General features: G+C 44.2%; 1 long non-coding RNA gene across 1 annotated transcript; it reads left to right on the forward strand.

The window, feature by feature from the left end:
* Window positions 1–1,366: 1,366 nt before the first annotated feature.
* On the forward strand, window positions 1,367–2,535 carry LOC135371603 (uncharacterized). Its single transcript, XR_010415658.1, has 3 exons — window positions 1,367–1,506; window positions 1,873–2,044; window positions 2,258–2,535. It is a non-coding gene; the product is annotated as an uncharacterized LOC135371603 (long non-coding RNA).
* Window positions 2,536–18,449: the final 15,914 nt, after the last annotated feature.

Raw genomic sequence — 18,449 nt, forward strand, 5'->3', positions numbered from 1 at the left:
AAATTCAAAAGGCCGAAAAATCAAAAACATCGAACAATCATAAGGCCGAAAACCAGGAGGCCGAAATAATAATAATAGCCAACAACCAAAAGGGCGAAAATTCAGAAAACCGAATTACCGAAAGGTCGAAAAATAAGGAACCCAAGATACGAAAACTGTTATTCCAGCTCCGGTAAAATATTAGCTCGGACAGACTTGTTGGGAATTAATACGGCAAATAAATCATTTCACCCAAATTCGCATTAATTAACGTACTTTCGATCACTTAGGCGGAAAACAAAAGGAAAAGTGAACATATGAACCACTGTGTTACACCATGGCAATCACGTTCAGGTCACCAAATGCATAGAGCGACACCATCTTCTCTACAATTCATTCAGTGGGTGATACAGGTCATTCACTGGCATTCACCCACCAGGCACTTTCTTTTTCTAGTGAATATGTTATAGATAGGGTTCCGCGTATTCGTTTTTATTTTTGGGCGGATTCGGCGTATGTTTCTTGATTTTCACGAAATCGGCGTTTTTCGATGTTTTTCCTGACGTATACATGGTTTACCCGACAGTTGTCGGCGAATAGAAATCACCAATGTAATTTCCGCACGGCGCCCACCCAACATAGCGTTGTTCGCTGCGGTGATGTTTTACGGCTAACGAAAACGTAAGCGGACAGTTTTCACAACCATCTTATTTCTGTATGGTTTTCTGATCTGCATCAACAACTTGCTCGGCATGTGCAGCAATTTATAGCAAAAGGGCCAGCTGGTACATAGTGAGAACGTGTTGTGTCGTCCTTCCTCTGTCCCTTTCTCGGCCGCCATCTATCTCTGTCATGTCCTGGAATGTACACCTGTATCCGGTGGTTTTCGATTAAACCCGAATGAGGGAAAATTTACCCGGCGTATGTTTTTCGGTGTTTTTCGATTAAAACGGAAAACGCGGAACCCTAGTTATAGATTATTACTTTTTCTCTCTCTCTCTCTCTCTCTTTCTCTAGTGAGTTTGTTTGCGAGCACCGAATGCTATGCATTCCAATTATTTGATTTCTAATAACACAGCCGCAAAACAGTTTCATAATCTTATGAAAAGAACAATCCCCTTCAATTGTGCACTCTTAGAAATAGGCCTTCTATCGTGCCGTCAAGAGCTGCCGTGTCTTCTAGATTCACGCTCAAGGCCGAAGTTTTAGACGACAGATGCCCACTTGACCCGGAAGAAAAGAGAATACCATAAAAAAATTTCTTGCTTTTTTTGGCGCGTATACGCCGTGTAGAAGACACGTTTATCACGTGACCAGGAATCGGACGTCGTGAAGTCTATTTCGTGTTGTCTAAATTTTTGCCGTGGTTTCTATGCGCTCGGAGTGATCACCTGACCGGCGTCGAGGAGTCACGTGAACTATGCGACGGGGCCAGACATGCTGGTGGCGCGGCACTGCTCACACCTCTTCTTCGATGCCTTGCCGCCAGCGTTTCCTCGCTTTGCTGATTCTGGGATTCTTTTACAGGTAAGACACCTCCGTTTAATGAATTTTATTGCGATAACTGTGCTAGCAGCACTACTACCGTAGTGGCTACCTGTTACTTCCCCACACTCCTAACGATCATTTGGAAGGTGCAGGTTTGAATGGAAGTGTCATGGCGGTTGTGACAGGCCGTCAACGAAAATTATGTGGTGATGCTTGAGAAGTTGAGTATAGTGAAGGTATTCGAGAGACGCTAATGTGTTATCAGCTGTATCCGGTTTGTAGCTCTGTTAGAATTGCCTCTAAACGTGGACTTCACGAGCGCTAACGTTTGTGTATGACGCAGGATGTCTTTGTCTTTCGGGGGCTCGTTTCGACCGTGGTTTGAGTAACCATTCTCTGTCTCAGCTGGCCGCAGTGGGTACGGACGTCACCAACGAAGACTTCACTGGTGTTCAACGTGCCGCCTGGAGGAAATGTGCGTGCGATTCACCGAAGACTGACAGATATTAGCCGGTACACGGCACAAGTGTTACCCGGAACATGCGTCCAATGCACCTGTCGACCATGACCGCATTCAGTAAGATATCTCTTTGATCTCTCCTTCTACATACTTGGTACTGCTGTGGTACCAATGTACCTTTTTTTCTCTCCTCGCTGCCTCACCTATCATCGTTTTAGTATAAGCTATAGTTCGTACCCTTTCACTGTTGTCGATAGTGACTTTTATTACACTTAATGTTGTTCCTATCCAATTTGTAATGCTTCGTTGTCGTCGTTTACTCTGTCACAGTTACGCCTTGAAGCAGAATTCCGATTCGAGGCCAGGATGGGAAGCATGGAGGAAACGCTGCACAACGGGTGACAACTGCCATATCAACAGCCCCCACAAAGAGATGTAGAGCCGCTGAAATATGGTGATCATATGCCCTGAGCAACAAACAGGTCTGCATCCCAGCGAAAATTGTTTTGTAGCGAGTTTCAAGCTTGCAAATAGTTTCGCAGCAGCGGTGTCGAGCCGCGCCGTTTTGTGCAATCTGTGATATTTTGTGTATGTGTGGTTCTTATTCATTTTTATTTTCTCTGAGTCATTTCTCTGTGAACAGGGTATTCTGCATAGTTTGCAAGTCTAGTCAATATTCACCGTATCACTGTCACAATTTCACAACTTTGCCGAAATAAAGTCTTCAATCCCCTTTGAAACAAATTCTGTTGACTTCAAGCCTGCGACGGGGGAGAGGGGGAAACGGGGGACAGGCAGTAGGACGCGGGGAGGGGGAAACGACCGGGAAAGGAGGAAACTGTGAAGCATAAAACAGACGCCACTTTTGTGGCTTCTACGAGGGAAACCACGTGATGCGACGTCATTCCCCGCGCTTTCGCGTGGTCTCTACGTAGAAACCCCAAAATTACCGTTTTTCGGGTGTCTGTAGAAGACACGATAGAAGATCCATTTCTAAGAGTGTGGGGTGCTCACCCTAGGTCTTCTATCTCTTTGGCCTCGTTATTTTGGGCCCTCTGATTGTTCGGTGTTCTGATTTTCGGCCTTTTGACTTTCGGTCTTCTGATTACTCGGCCTTACGACTTTTCGGCCTTTTGGCTTTCGGCTTTATGATAATTCTGCATTATGATTCTTCGGCCTTTTTACTTTCTGCCTTCTGATAGTTCGGCGTTATGATTTTCGGTCTTTTGGGAGACAACCTGCTGCCGCCGCGCCACTGCTCTCGCTGGGCAGCACTGGCAGCAGGTCATGAGATGCTGGGGAACCGGACATTTCGGTGCACGGACAACTCGGTGCGCATTCTATTCGGCGGTGCAAAAGGAAGAAAAATTACAGCAGAGCAGAGACTATTTTTTTCCGTTCCGTATTCACCATTAAGCCACCAGAATTAAGCACGCCTTCGCTGATGCCTTTCACGGATGCGTGCCTTTATTACACAAACATCATGTTTTCTTTGCCTATATTACTGTGTTCTTCCGTGCACTTATCTCATTGAAAAAGCGCTTCGAATGCAGGGGCCTGTTGTTTTCGCATGCTATGTATCATGTCTGGTGACAGAAATGGGGATGGTAAACATCAAGTTTCTGCGTCATGTTTCCAACTACGAGCATGACTCATTAATAGTAAAATAATTCATAACACATTCACATGTGCTCAAGCATAGAAACATGGTAGGACTCACGTGGTAGTGGGTTATGTCGGTAAAGGCGGAGCGTGAGTGTAATAATCGTGGGCATTTATTGCTCATTCATTTACTTCCAAAAATATATTTGATAGTTGAGCAGCAGACTGATTTAACTAGCGAAAATTTGAGCCTGACAAGAGCAAAAGCGTATAAAAATAATCGGTATACGAAATACTGTGAGGGTAATATCGGGCTTTGTGATATGTAGACTAATCCACCCACAGATTTTTTTAACCCTGACTTCGCGAAATGCGTATAAGCCCCGTGATCGTTAAAAATTTTGGGCCGCGTGTTTTATTTTTATTTTGCAATAGTATGTAGTATATGATGGGACGCTGAAAAGAGAGTTATCAGTGTATTCTGTCGGATGACTCCACAGCTATCTTGTACATGTATGACTGCATATTCTGCGAACGCATGCACCACCACAGTTTCCAGGATCATAGTCAGGCTGGTTCATGGTCATAACCTCGTCATTTTTTTTTTTTCATACTCCACGGGCACATGTGGCTGCGAACGCGTGCTTGCAGAGGAAATACGCATCTCCTGTGAGAGGCGCTTTCGGTCTCCAAATAATTGTCGGAAACATCATCTCGCACAACCTTGACACTCTAAATGACAGTGAAAGCTGCCTCATTCGCAGCGTGCCTGTCCGGGATTATACCACCGCTACAATGAACACGGGTGTACGGGGGTTCTCTCTGCAGCTTAAATACCGGGAAATGAATGCCACGTGCACGGTGCTTTCTGGCAAAGTCAATTCTCGTCGATGGTTTTTCAGAAATCTCATTAAAAACTTACTGGAAGGCTTCACGAATAGGGATTTACGAAGGACAAAAGACTCACGTACGCCTGCATGGAGTGTCCTATAAAAGCTATGACAGTTCCTATAGTCTACACATCTGAAATATCCTCCCTGCAGGTAAGCACTTCTTTGAGAGATAACCGGTCTTTATACTTCCTATACTGCACTAGCATAGTTTTCTGCTAGCAGTGCTGTTCTATGCTTTGGCTATTATGTGGTGTCATGCACTTGAATACGTCTAATTACTTCATAACCATGGCTCCTGGCACGGTTCGGTCTACCGCGTTTGTGAGTTAAGACGCCGGTCTGTTGATAATTCCCTCCCTCGAAATATCTCGACTCAAAGTTGACTTTGCAAAACGAGAGCATGGGAAAAAAGACTCAAGTAGTAGTAGACTTTTCGAGACGTCCATTTATCATCACAAAAGCTGAGCACAACAGCCCAAAAGCGTTTTTTCGATGTCAACGTAGGTCAAGGTTTTAGATCCCTAACGTGTTCTAAGGCTAAAATGTTCCCTAAAATGTTCTGAGGCTGGAACACACAGAAAGGACAAATACTTTGTATGTAGGCTTTGTATGTATTTGTCCTTTCTATATGTAATCCAGAAGATGACGGTTCGAGTCCTACAGCTGGCTAACCTTTTCAGTGACTTCCATCTTTAATCATCAATTTTAAGTTTCGTGTGAACTGCACATCGTGGTATCTTAGGAAACGAGGTCTTTACCAAAGCTGTTTCGGAGGACTTTCTGACAACTAAGCTCTTGTTTCTCTTCCCCAGGAAAGTTTCAACGATCTCTCCGTGGACACTATGACGCCTCTACGTTTCGCTGTTGTCTTCGTCCTCCTCTTTGGTAACACTAATAGAATCTAATAGGATGTTGTGAACGCTTGATCAAACCAAAAGCTACACTTGGAGAGTCGTGGTCATTTCCGACCGACATTTCTTAATTCTACTAACCCGTAGAAGATGTCTTACGCCTAGTAGAAGAACAGACAGTGTAGGAAACATCGGCGGCTACCGAACTGCATGGGTCTTTTGTTTCCATCTTTTACTCTTAGCGGATCGCTCCAGGATGATTCAGCTTTATTTAGGTGGACAATTATGGCGAACCGAATGAAAAATGCCGTCATACACATTCCCTAACCTTTCCTCTATCTTTTTTTTTCTTTTTCAATGGACATATCCCCTAGCCTAAGCCAGCAGAAAGTTTTCTTCACGAAGGCTTTCCTTGTCATTCGGTAGAAGCATGAGATTGTCACGGAAACAGGTGTTCAGAACACGTAACAAGCTGTCGAAAGCGCGTGACGCAACAGCTCACGTGGTGGGCTCGAATAGCGGGAAACTTGAGAGTGTGAGAAACTCAATATGTATTTACTTTTCGTTTTAAGGTGCATTCGTCGCGACTGGAGGTACGCCGGAAGGGCACGAGCTTGAACGTAAGCACTTTTGGAGTTATTAGCGATGTTACCGTAGCCATCATTGTGACGACTCTTTCGTGTCCCTTTATAGGTCGTGACAGTGACACTGATCTCTGCGCTTGTATTGGTATTACGTGCCCTAGCGGTCATTGCACAGTGGTGACCCAGTGTAAGAAATGCTCCGAGGTCGTGGGATGAACAACATGGCTGACCGACAACCCTTATCTACGAAATGATCAATTTGCCCGTGTTAAGTAACGGACCCTGACATTCTCTTTTCGGAACATGATCATAGGTGGCGGGATCTTTTGAGGGAAATAAATTGTACTAAGCAGCAGACATTGCGTACGTTCATTTGTGTTTCGAGTTTCCTGTTTTGGGGTTTAACGATTGCATGAGCTCTGTTTACATCGGATTCCGTGCGCCTGCACAACTGCACGCCGTGCAGCGATAACAACACGTTGCGTATCATACGCAGAGTGAAAACAGAACTTTACTGCGTAACACACTCCCCATCAACCATTTTGCCGAATGATAGATTTATCCGTTCACACACGAGAAAAGAGTTGCACCTTTTTCTAGCAACAAAGGTACATCCAGATTGTCATGGAAAGGCGTACGCAAGTCTCGAAAAAGAACAAATCTTGAAAGAGGACGACATCATTCTGAACAACGGTGATCCTGAGCGTCCTAAGCGATGATGTTATGTCCTGAAAGTGTACCCTGTAGGTCTTTACGAGCATTTATCACCTCGGATTATACGTAGAGGCTTATAAAAAATCAGTATCCTTTTTTTCTTTGTTTTGCTGTAACACTTGCAGTCCACCAACTTGGCAGCGCTGTTGACGTCATTGTTGACGCTATTGACGTCATCGTTGACATCAGCCTGACGTCATTTCTTTTGCGAACAGGGAGAGGTATGTTCTCATCTCGTCTGCGCATTACGAATGCGACGCAATGGTTTATTATGGTTCTTTGTGGTGCTGAAGAGCTTATGGAAGACGGTTGCTCGTTGACGACGCTGGGGCGCCTTACCCAACGTACCGTCACCTCGTAACAGAGCATCAAGCCAAATTTTTTCCCGGTTCGGTTCCTGTTCAGCTCCAGGAGGACACAGACATCGGTTCCAAGCCGGTTCAATGCAAAAGTTATATGCTGTGAAAACCCGTGTTTCCACAACCTCGGGGTGTCAGTCCGTCCGTCCGTTCCGTCGCCGACGAAGACACAGCAAGCAAAAAGGTTCTTACAACAACCCATAATTTATTTCATACCTTACTGAATAAACGGTTGGAAAGTTTCGAAAGCTTTGTCTGTCTTCATATGTCCTAGCGGGGTGGTCGTAAAGCTGTGACAAGAACGCGTGTCCACAGGAAAACGGTTGTCCGACGTTGTCTCCATGGATGCGGGCGACCAGCTATGCGTTACCGTTTGGATTGGAGACTCGGGTTGCAAAAAAAGTATGTCGCATGAGCCGGTCACTTTTGGAACAGGTTAAGCAAGTTAAGCCTTTAAAGGAGCAAAGAACTGTAGCTCCTTTAAAATCTAGCTAAATCCAAGTCTAGCTAAATTGCCGGTGCCACGTTGTTATCGTACGCTTCACAATTCTGCATGCAAGTTCCTATGCAATACTAATGTTTCGTAGACAAAATGCGACAAAACGAAGAGCGCACTCTTTTCTCATCCAAGTGCAACTACGAGCACCGCCATCCCCATACCCCTATCTGCTATGGTGGTGGTGGTGGTGGTGGTGATGGTGAAAGGGCTTGCCGTTGTCGGCCTCACGTATGTGGGCAACGTCACGACTGACGCCCTGGGGAAATGTGCGTCCTGGGCCGACTTCTAGGGGAACTGTGCCGACATATGTCTGAAAGCGTCTGAGGAAAACCCAGGAAAAACCCCAGACAGCACAGCCGGCACCTATCTGCTATGACGTCAAGTGAAGAACTTGTAGAATCCAATCAGACGCCGACGCGGAAGTACACACGACATCGTCTGCTTTGGTACGACGTACGGTCGAAAAGAATGCGTGAACATACCGAACTGCGGGCGATTTGCATGAGCATATACGCTGAGCATGTGTGTGCGCGGAAAGAAAATGTGGAACAGTGCAGCTATTCTCTTTGTCTCTTATTTGTTGGAGGAAAATTTAATATAACGTGGTAATGCATACAAGTGTGAATAGGACAATTAGTACAGCAAACAAACAGCAATGCATACATACAGCAATACATACAGAAACTCCACAACTACAAAGAACACAAGTCAGTAAAATCAGACTATATACAGTTCATTACACGCAACATCTCCGCAAGCGACATGCAACAACAAGACAGCAGAATATTTACAACAAAACCTCTCACACAAAAGGAATAGAGAATGTACAGCAGCAAGGCATTGACCCAACAATGTGTAATAAAACCGCAACAGAACATGCAACAGCAAGCCTGAAAATATATACAGCGACACCAACAAAAGGAAAGTACATTATGTACAACATTAAGGCATAAGCTAGCCCAAGTATGCGCAAAACCACAACAGAAAGATCAGGTAATTGCTACAAAATAAGGATTATAAACAACATCTTATGAATTACAATATGTACAGTTAAGGAGGAGCGCCTTCCACGATGACACATCCATCAACGACTTATTTTGTCTCTTATTTTGTAACAAAGTGTTCCTGCACAGCTTCTGGTGGCCATCGTTCACGTTTCTAAGTTTGTTTCTTACGTTGATGTTTGTACGACGTAGTGCATGCTCAAAGTGCCGGACGAGCTCGCGCGATTTATACTTGCTTTTCTACTTCGTTCTCCGCTGCTTCAGCGTCAGTTTTCATTTAAAAAATAATAATCTGTTCGAGTGGTGTATGTTACATGTCCTAAAAATGCTCTCTAGAAACCCGATTATGGGTCCTGCGCTGCATGTTTTCGCTCAGCAGTAACATTTCAAACAGCAATTAAGGTGAAGAATTGAAACCGTACCACGATGTAATAAAGGCAAGATAAATACAGATACAGATAAATACAGTACAATACAATACAGATAAATACGTTATTATTACGTAAAGAACCGATGCCAGCAACCTCTCTCAAGGCTCTCTTTTGTACAGCTTGCATTTCATTTATATTTCCGGTAATAGTTGTACCACAACTTGTTTTTCTGGTAAGATATAACGATATCTGCTTAATATTCCGTTTACACCAGCTCGTTGCTTTGTAGTGTATATTACACTACAAAGTATTTTACATCAAATCTACAACATGCTACCACTATCACTGCCACTACAAAGCAAGCGATGGGACTCAAAACGTTAATTTATATACATATTACACACTTTGTTTACGTTTATAATTAATTAAGCTTTAATTAATGAACCAAATCAATCTAATTACATTATTTTATTAATTGATTAAACTAATATAGTTAGATTAATTAGTTTAATATGTTAATTAATTTACTTGATTAATAACGTTTAGTTTTGTTTTTTGCACGCAGCACTCCGAGTGGTATTCTCACTTGATTGCCATTTATTAGGCGCACATAATCGCGGACAATGTAATGTTCTCGAAGTGGAGCTCGCACACGGCGCAGTTCAAGCGGCTTTCCAAGAGCTTCTTACGTTCTTCATCTTTAGGCGCGCTTTATAGCAAGACTTTCCTTTCGGCGCTTACACCTGAGTAGAGTGACCTAGGATCACTCTAACCAGAGTATCCAGAGCGATAACCTGGAGCATGACAATGACGATTCCTGCCCCTCGGCATGATGAAAGCTATATGAAAACATCAGGCCCTTCATCAGGCTACAGCAACCGCACAAACACGCATGTAAGCAACTTTCTTGGTATCAGCCACGACGAAAAACACGTGCTCCCAATGCGGATCGCTGGGCAACTCCCCAAGCCATATCTATCGCAGCGCCCCCACACTACGCGCTTCACCGGAATGCATGGGGGTGAGCCAGCGGGTCGGCTCCCTCTCCCTCTTCTAGTACGCTCTAACGTTTGTCTCCTTGTTTTAACCGCCCTTCGTCCCGTCTGAGTGCTGCATTGTAGCGACACGCACTTTTGCTCGCATAGCGCTTCCGGTCAAGAGATCCAACGAGTCAAGAGATCCATCGAGTCAGGAGATCCAACCGGTCACGTGACAGTCGAGTCAAAAGATCCAAAGCGTCAAGAGTTCCAACGAGTCAGGAGATCCATCGAGTCAGGAGATCCAACCGGTCACATGACAGGCGAGTCAAAAGATCCAAAGCGTCAAGAGTTCCAACCCGGCCAAGAGATCAAACGAGTCAAGAGATCCATCGAGTCAGGAGATCCAACCGGTCACGTGACAGGCGAGTCAAGAGATCCAACCAGTCAAAGCGTCATACTGGTCAGCATTCCCGACAAAAAAGAAAGTCTATCCCTTACCATGTTAATTGCAGAACGATTGCGCTGTACGTAGAATTAAGTTAGGAGGTAATATGCCCGGTAACAGTGCAGATTTTTCGGTGTTTTCTCTCTTGTTGCCACACACGCACAAAAAAAGTAAGCGAGAAAGTCCTGAGGTTGTGCTGTAGGTTACGTCGGCGAGTCCCCCTTTTGCCTTTGCACGTTTATGTCCATTGCCCCTAGCGCCGTAACACGCTATGCCAGAACGGATGCTTGTTATCAAGAATATTGAGCTCAACTTACAAAGAATCGTAGGCCGCAGGGCTTAAAACTTATCCTTGTCGCGTTCTTTTCATTGGCCCCCACCTTATCACGTTATTCTATTTTTTTACTGACCGTGCGGGAAAATACTGTCTGACTGTGCTTTCCAATCAACATTGACGTGTCACGTTCATTGACCTCAACCCCAAAATGCAGGGTATACTGCTGAACTCAGAGTTGTCTTTGTACTTTTGTGTCCATTGGAGCAGCCGTCCCCACTTTATGCCAGAACTGAAGTTTGTTACCGATAATAATGGGCCCAGCCGCAAAGTGCTTTGTCTTTGTCCTTTTGTGGACGGCGGGAAAAATGAAGGGAAAACTTGATACATAACAAACACACACACACATAAACAGATGTTCGGGCATATGAAGCTATCTTTCGTACCCTGAGAGAGTCCATGATCAGACGGTTCCGCCATGTAGAACGTCTGTCCACAACATCGACTTGGCTCTTCGACTACGAGCCTGCTGGGATACGAGAAGTGTTTGAATAATCAACGTGTTTGAAACAGCAACCGGCCCATCCAACGTGAGTGTACGTAGCCCACGCTAACTGTAGAAATAATCTCCAACACGAAGCGCTGTAAAAAAGAAAAAAAAAAGAAAAAATGACAGCACTGCTATAACTTCTCTGTTACAAACAGGTTGATCTTACAATGCAACCACCTGTTTTTAACAGAAATGACATAAGAGAACTGTCGGCTTTTCTTGGACTGCGCTATGTGTTACAAAGTAAGTAAGCAAGTCAATAAAAATGAGATATTGATTTGCCACCTGCATTTGTATTCTATTTATACCGCACGTAAAACGAGTCCCTCGTATTTCGATACGAGTAATTTCTGCTTAGCGATGTTAGAGTTAACGACGTAACACAAAGGGGTCAGAAGATCCAAGCCTGGCGAACCCTCAGACGAGTCAAGAGATCCAACCGGGTCATGAGGTCCAACGGGTCAAGAGATCCATCGGTGGATCTCTTGACCCGTTGGATCTCTTGACGTGGAATCCTCGCATAGCTATAAGATAGAAAAATAAATTAACGAGGCACACGCTAATAAACTGTGACAAAGACACCTATTTCTGCTGTCAGATAATTATTGCATAATGCTAAATACACAATTGCATTGTCCCTGCGTGAAGAAAGCACAGAAAAAGGACACACAATTTATCTTAAGGCTTCGGCCCCACTCCTCTTGTGAAAACGGCCATGTTTGCAAAGAGATTGCGCCGCTTCTATTTGTCTGACGTTGGAAGTATTGATGTCGTAGGAAAGCATTTTTTCTATACAAATGTGCTACAGCGCCCTTTTGTTTATACATCGCCCAGCTGTTCTACTATAAAGCGAGGAACATGACCATATTCTCATTTTTCGCTCATCTTTGCCGAGGTTTTACGCGAAGAAAAAAGAAAATAACGCTATGTAGTTTTTTGCAGCGTTATGTCCTGGGATACACAAAGTGTGCCACAGCCCCGTATTATAGATATTGGACGTAGGTAATTTATAAACATTCCTAAGAAAACCTGAAAAATTTGATTTTTGAACTTGTCATTTCGGATTGTTCTAGTGGTTGTTTGAAAACAAAATCGGCGCTGAAGAGAGACAACTATGCATAGAACAAATCCTGAAATTTTCACCGTAATCGGAGTGTATCAAGGGAAGCCCGAATGCATAAAAGCTACCCACTCACCGCACAGCGAAACCGAAACCGATGGGCTGTAGCAAGCGAGATTTACCGCGTAAGTTGGTAACCATGGTTTGTAAGTCCCAGCCTTCCCCGAGAGATGTCGCAGGCAAATACCGAAAGAAGACTTGGCCTTCGGGAGAGGAAAATGAATTGCGCTGCGCATGCGGTAGCAGTGACGTCACGTGTCGTTCTTTGCTGCCGCTGCCTTGCCGTCTGCTCGCTTCGCCTGCGCATGCGCTAGCAGACAGCGATTTTCTGGAGGATGTGGTCCGTGGTAATGGTGAAGCAAATTTGCTGAATATTCCGTTCAAGTTCCTCACTAGACGCCCGTCGATGTTCACCAGGTGAGGGAACGTTTCAGTGACGCCTGCGAGTTGCTTGGTCGGTTGAAAAGATGAGGGCGTCTGTACAAAATTGTTCCGTGGGCCGCTTTGTTACTGCAGATATGCAACAAGTGCGAGTCCACTTTTTTCTAGGCACCACTCTCTCAGCTTAGACCACAGCAGCACCAAATGAATGTACCCAACTTCCGAGTGAATTAAGAAGCACGAGTGCAATTCTGAAACTGGTACACACATGCCATTCGCGCTCCATGCACTATTTTGGAGGTGTTGCAGCGTTGCACAAAACGGCAGTCTGGTGCGTAATGTACACCCATACTGTCGAGTCCGACTAATTTTGAAAGAAGGAAATCACAGTGTTCCAGACTCAGAACGTCAGTTCCTATCATCTTCGACTCATTCGGGTGGCGTGTTCGGACTATCCAATTGAATCACCTGTTCTATGTCAGCACAGAAGTCGGTAAGTATGTAACAAATATCGTAGTTCCGACAGTTCTCGGTAATCTTTAGTTGTGTGTAATTATTCCTATTATTTTGTACTTGTGTTTTTACTCAGAATTCCCATGCTGTATTCTTAACTGGGAACAACAAAATAAAACACGTGAGATTTTATTATTACTGATTTCATATCTTCATGCACGGAGAGAAGAAATGCAGGAGGCAGCCAAGAGCCATTTTACAAAGGGCACAGGAGCAAAAATATTGAAAGGTGGGTGTTTAAAGTGTTATTATATTTGTAACTGATCGGGTGCTCTTACAGAGAAGAACGTCAAAGGAGAAAGGTCCATAAAATCACAAGGTTCCGTCACGCGTGGAGACACCTGCATTGATGACTCGTCTGCAACGTTCCAGACTGACAATGTTGTAGGACATAACGGGACGTGTGCTCCGGGGCCTCCCACAATCTCGGTCATGCTCAGGGCCAACAATTAAGGCATAACATTATAAAATTTCCTAAGATTCTTTAAGGAGTGGCATGCAGTTCAGAATTTGTATCACTACAACTCCACCACGTGTATAGCCTGAGACAAAAGTTCACGGCGCTGGTACTTTTCTTCATCGGAGCAGTCCCTGCAAACTACCAGCAAAAGATCAAATAAGAAACTTGTGACTATCTATCTCTCAGTGTATGTATCCGCTCTTGTTTGTTGCTAGGATGTCACTCCAATGGAGAAGTGTGACACCATGGTGTTCTGTAAACTTTTGTCCCAAGCTGTACATTGTACAATCCCATCAGCAAACAAACACTGCTCGGTAAGGTCAGAGCTCCAATTTGGGATTTTCTGACCTATTTCTTCCCAGAAGGCTGCTCTCACAAAAGGGCTTAAGAAAGTAATTTGGGTGACCTCCGAGACAAGTGTAGGGCTTGAAAAAATGTCTAGTTCAACTTTGAAGGCAGTAGGTTCACGACATGATCTAAGCTTCCTCGGCCTGTTACAGCTCGTTTCTGTGCACATCATCTTCAAGGTGCATATCCTGTGCCATGCAGACAGGGGAGTGGTTACATGAACTATCATTCATCGAGCATTTGTGCGGAGATTGTTGAAAGAATCAGTCAAACAGCCTTTGAGATTTTTATTGTTATTCCATGACAGTGTACACTGATTACTAGGGCAAGCCCTGTTGAACAGTCAAAGACATAGTCAATGCAAGTGTCTACACAGTTTGAGAGGAACAGAAATACGCCAAGAACACATGTCAAGTATAAGAAACAAATAGCAAAGATATTGCACAGCAGAGACATGCAAACAATAAAAAGTAATTGCATGTCACCCTACGTATAAGTCCTGTTTGTTCGCGTTTTTGAAGGATGCAAGATTATTGTTGCCACAAATGTGTAGAGCTGTGTTTCTCAAGCTGCGGGTCATGACCCCCCAAATGAGCCTTGACTGATTATCAGCGATGAAAGATGAAAGTCACTGAAAAGATTAGCCAGTCATGGTTATCAGCCTTCTTATTCGGTGTCATAGAGGGTCCGAGTAGACATGCGATATGCCTTGCTTGCATAGCTTGATATGGCTTGAGTTACACAGACCAACGTATTGATTTGGTTGTACCAAGAAAGCAAATACATCCTGAAAATTAAATCAATCCTTGTTAAAAAAACATTAATAAGCATTTTTGGTAGCTCTCTCTGTGGTTGATGTCTTTTAAATACATTACAATATACACATATCTGCGTCATTGAAAAAAAAAAGTAAATTTTTCGGAAAGTGGGGGGTCATGGCGGTTTGGTGGTGCTCAAAGGGGTCACATACTGGAAAAGTTTGAGAAACACTGCCATAGAGGGATGTCGTTCCAAATTTAACTACCCAAGGACGAAAGGAAGAATGGACCGAAATTAGTGTGGTAAGTAGGAAACCAGAATTAATTATGCTCATGCCTGAGAGAAGGGTGTGGTATAATTGTGCATTGCTAACTGAAGTTCACTAGAAGGTATGTAAAATAGCTGGTACATAACCTGAGCTACTTTATACTTCACAAATTGGTATATATTGAGCATGCGGAAAAGGGGAAAGCAAATGAGACAGACTCATCAGGATCTAAAAAAAGAATCTGCAGTGCCCGCTTCTGGGTCAGGAGAACGGGTTGATATGTGAGGCCATAAGTGATATGCGAGTGGATAAGGGCGTAGCGCACACAGAGATTTATTCAGACCCCCCTACACCCCCTAACTTTTCCACCAGTGCATGCCCTACAGGGGGTGCCCTTGTCATTTCAGCATTAGACACATGTCGGTTAAGCTGTAACGACGTAACTACAATAATGACCCCCCCCCCCATTTTTTCCAACATCCGTCCATGCTCGTGATTCTGGATAAACGACAGCACACAGAACGTTAACAGCATCTGAGCTTAGCAAGCGTGAAGACACCAAGCGTAGTTCTGCTTTTAACAAAATGAATATGATGTTGCGACCCGATATTTTCATGGAGCACAATGCCCCGAAACCATGCGGATCATACCCGAATGAGCTCATATGGCCCCAGCCTAAGAACATTGTTAGCGAGGTTAAGGGGTTTTGGGATATCATGAAAACGGGGTTATTGTTAAGACCGATTCATGGATACAAGCCTGGTAATACTCTCCTATCAGTTGGACATGGCACAAGGCATGAGCCATGTTAATAAACTGTTTCTGATGTTTTGCAATTTGGAAAATGGTATGCGCACTGAATGACTCATTGTTTCATGCCCAACCAGAGGCATAAAGCTCAATGCATGTTCAAAGCATTAATGGACTGTCATTTGTTGCTACACGACAATGTGTGAAGGTCTTTAAACATGAATTCAACCGAAATACTATGACTGCGTGTGCTTCCTGCTGTTTGGTAGGCTCTTAGAATCTGGTTGCAAAGCTGCTTCTCAAAACTGCCTTACTGCGATTTCTTTCTTCACACTGTCTGTGCATCAATATTTGTACAGCTTGGGACAAAAGTCTACGAAACACCAAGGTGTCACATTTCTTCATTGGAGCGCCACCCTAGGAGCAAACAGAAGCAGGCACACACACTTAGATGTGCATGGAACAGCCAGTCACCCGTTCCTTGTTCAATATCCTCCTGCTAGCCAACAGAGGGCTGCTCCGATGAAGTGCAAGCCAATAGGCTCATTGATATGGTGTTCAACTGTAATTCACGTTGTATTTTGGAACGATGTGTTGTTGTCCTTGAGGTGTTGAGAAATTGGAGCTGTAAGGACAAGGGACCAGTCCTGTGTATGTGTGTTCTTTATGTCCCTTGTCCTTACAGCTCTAATTTCTTCATATTAGCTATGTACCAACAGGCTCACTCTGCCATTCTAATTAGTTTATGTTTGATTCTGTGTGTTGATGTCTCTCCAGTACTGAGTGACCTGCAATGTACTAGACAACTGCCCCTGTGATGGCACCCATGACTGATGGTATAGTTTTCTTAAACTGCAACAGATGCTTTTTACCAAAATGTATTTAGTGCCAGTACACAACTGTCTCATAGAGTGGCCCACCTGTGGTGCCATGTATAGGATCTATGCACACTTTTCTTGGTGCCCAAATGCCTTATTTGCCTATATGCCTTATATGCCTGTTTTTGCCTGTCTCGAGAACTAGCAAGAAATCCTCAACAAGTCCTCCTCCTTGCAACAAGTCAGTATTTCGTCATTGAAAGAGAGTAGCATCACCCTTCTTGCCTTTGTGTGTGACGAAAAACACTGAACTGCTTGTTTGGGCTCTGACCAACAAGGCAACTCTTTCCTCTCACTGTAATATATATTATAGTACTTCATGGCGGTATCCAAGCACTGCCTTGTAGTGAGGTGAACTCAATCCTTTGCAATGTGCCATCCAGCACACCTCGAATACTGAGCTGCATAGAAGGCCGAGTGCTACACAGTCACGTAGTTTCCTAATATAAACAGATACTTCAAAAAAAAATACAGTACAACAAGAAAAAAAAGACATTCCAGTTAGTGTTTGACAGGGTCCTGCACGGGCTGCCTGTATTGAATCTTCCTCTGTTTTTGTCAGTGGGGTGTGGCACAGCCCAAGTCACATGCATAATAGCAAGCTTGGAAGACAAATGAGACCTTGCCAGTTTGGAATGTTGCAGACACATCAGCAAGGCAGGTGTCCCCACGCATGACGGAACCTCGTGATTCTATGGAACATTTCCTTTGATGTGTCCTCTCTGTAAAAGCACCTGATCAGTCACAAATATAATAACACTTTAAACTTCCACCTTTCAATCTTTTTGCCCCTATGCCTTTAGTAAAATGACTCTTGGCTGCCTTCTGCATTTCTTCTCTCCATGCCTAAGAATATGAACTCAGCAAAAATAAGCAATGTCCCCAGTTTTAAAACAACTGGCATGTTTTGTAATTTCGTTGCCCCAGTTAAAAATGCAGCATGAGAGTTCTGAGTAAAAACACCAGAACAAAATAATAGGAATAATTAAGCACAACTTAAGATTATCGGAACCACGATATTTCTTACACATTTACCGGCTCCGGTGTTGAGATGGAACTGGTGATACAATTATAGTCCGAACAACTATAGTCCGAACACACCACACGATGGGTGTACATTACACACCAGACTGCCGGTTTATGCCACTGCCTCAATTTTTGGAACACCTGCAAAATAAGTGCATTGAACGCGAATGGCATGCGTGTATTAGTGTAACAGAGCATGAAACATACTTACCTGCTTCTGAATTGTACATTCACCTGGTGCTGCTGTTGCCTGGGCTGAGAAAAAGTGGACTTTCATTTATTGCAATCTGCAGTAACAGAGCAGCCCATGGAGCAATTTTGTTCAAACGCCCTCACCTTTGAACCGAACATGCTACTCGCAGGTGTTACTGAAACGTTCCCTCACCTGGTGAACATCGACGGACATCCAGCGAGGAGCTTAAACGAAATAATGCAGCAAAGCTGCTTCTCTGGCTTCACGTCCCTACCCCTACCACCCTACCATACAAATCCATCCTCAAGCAAACCGCTGTCTCATAAGGCATGCGCACGAGAAACGAGCAGACGACAACGCGGCGGCAAAGAGCGACACGTGACCAACGTGGCGTCCATGCTGGCGCATGCGTCGTGCAATTCATGTTCCTCTCGCGAAAGCCAAGTCTCCTATGCGCGATCCAGCCTTTATACATAGAGATCAGTGGGTTCGACAGCCTGCCTGTAACGATAGTTCGCGCGCAGAACATCTACGTTGTTGTTGTTGACTAGCAGTGTCGAGTGTACAAGAGAGAGAGAGAGAAATACATGATGACGATGATATGGGGATGACAAGCAACATGTTCAGGCTGAAGATTCCAATCACTAATATCGTTAGGAAAGAATTATTTCAGAAAGGAAGTGATATTACAATGGGGAAG

This window comes from Ornithodoros turicata, unplaced genomic scaffold (genome assembly GCF_037126465.1).
Source record: "Ornithodoros turicata isolate Travis unplaced genomic scaffold, ASM3712646v1 Chromosome117, whole genome shotgun sequence".
In the NCBI taxonomy this organism is placed as follows: Eukaryota; Metazoa; Arthropoda; class Arachnida; order Ixodida; family Argasidae; genus Ornithodoros; species Ornithodoros turicata.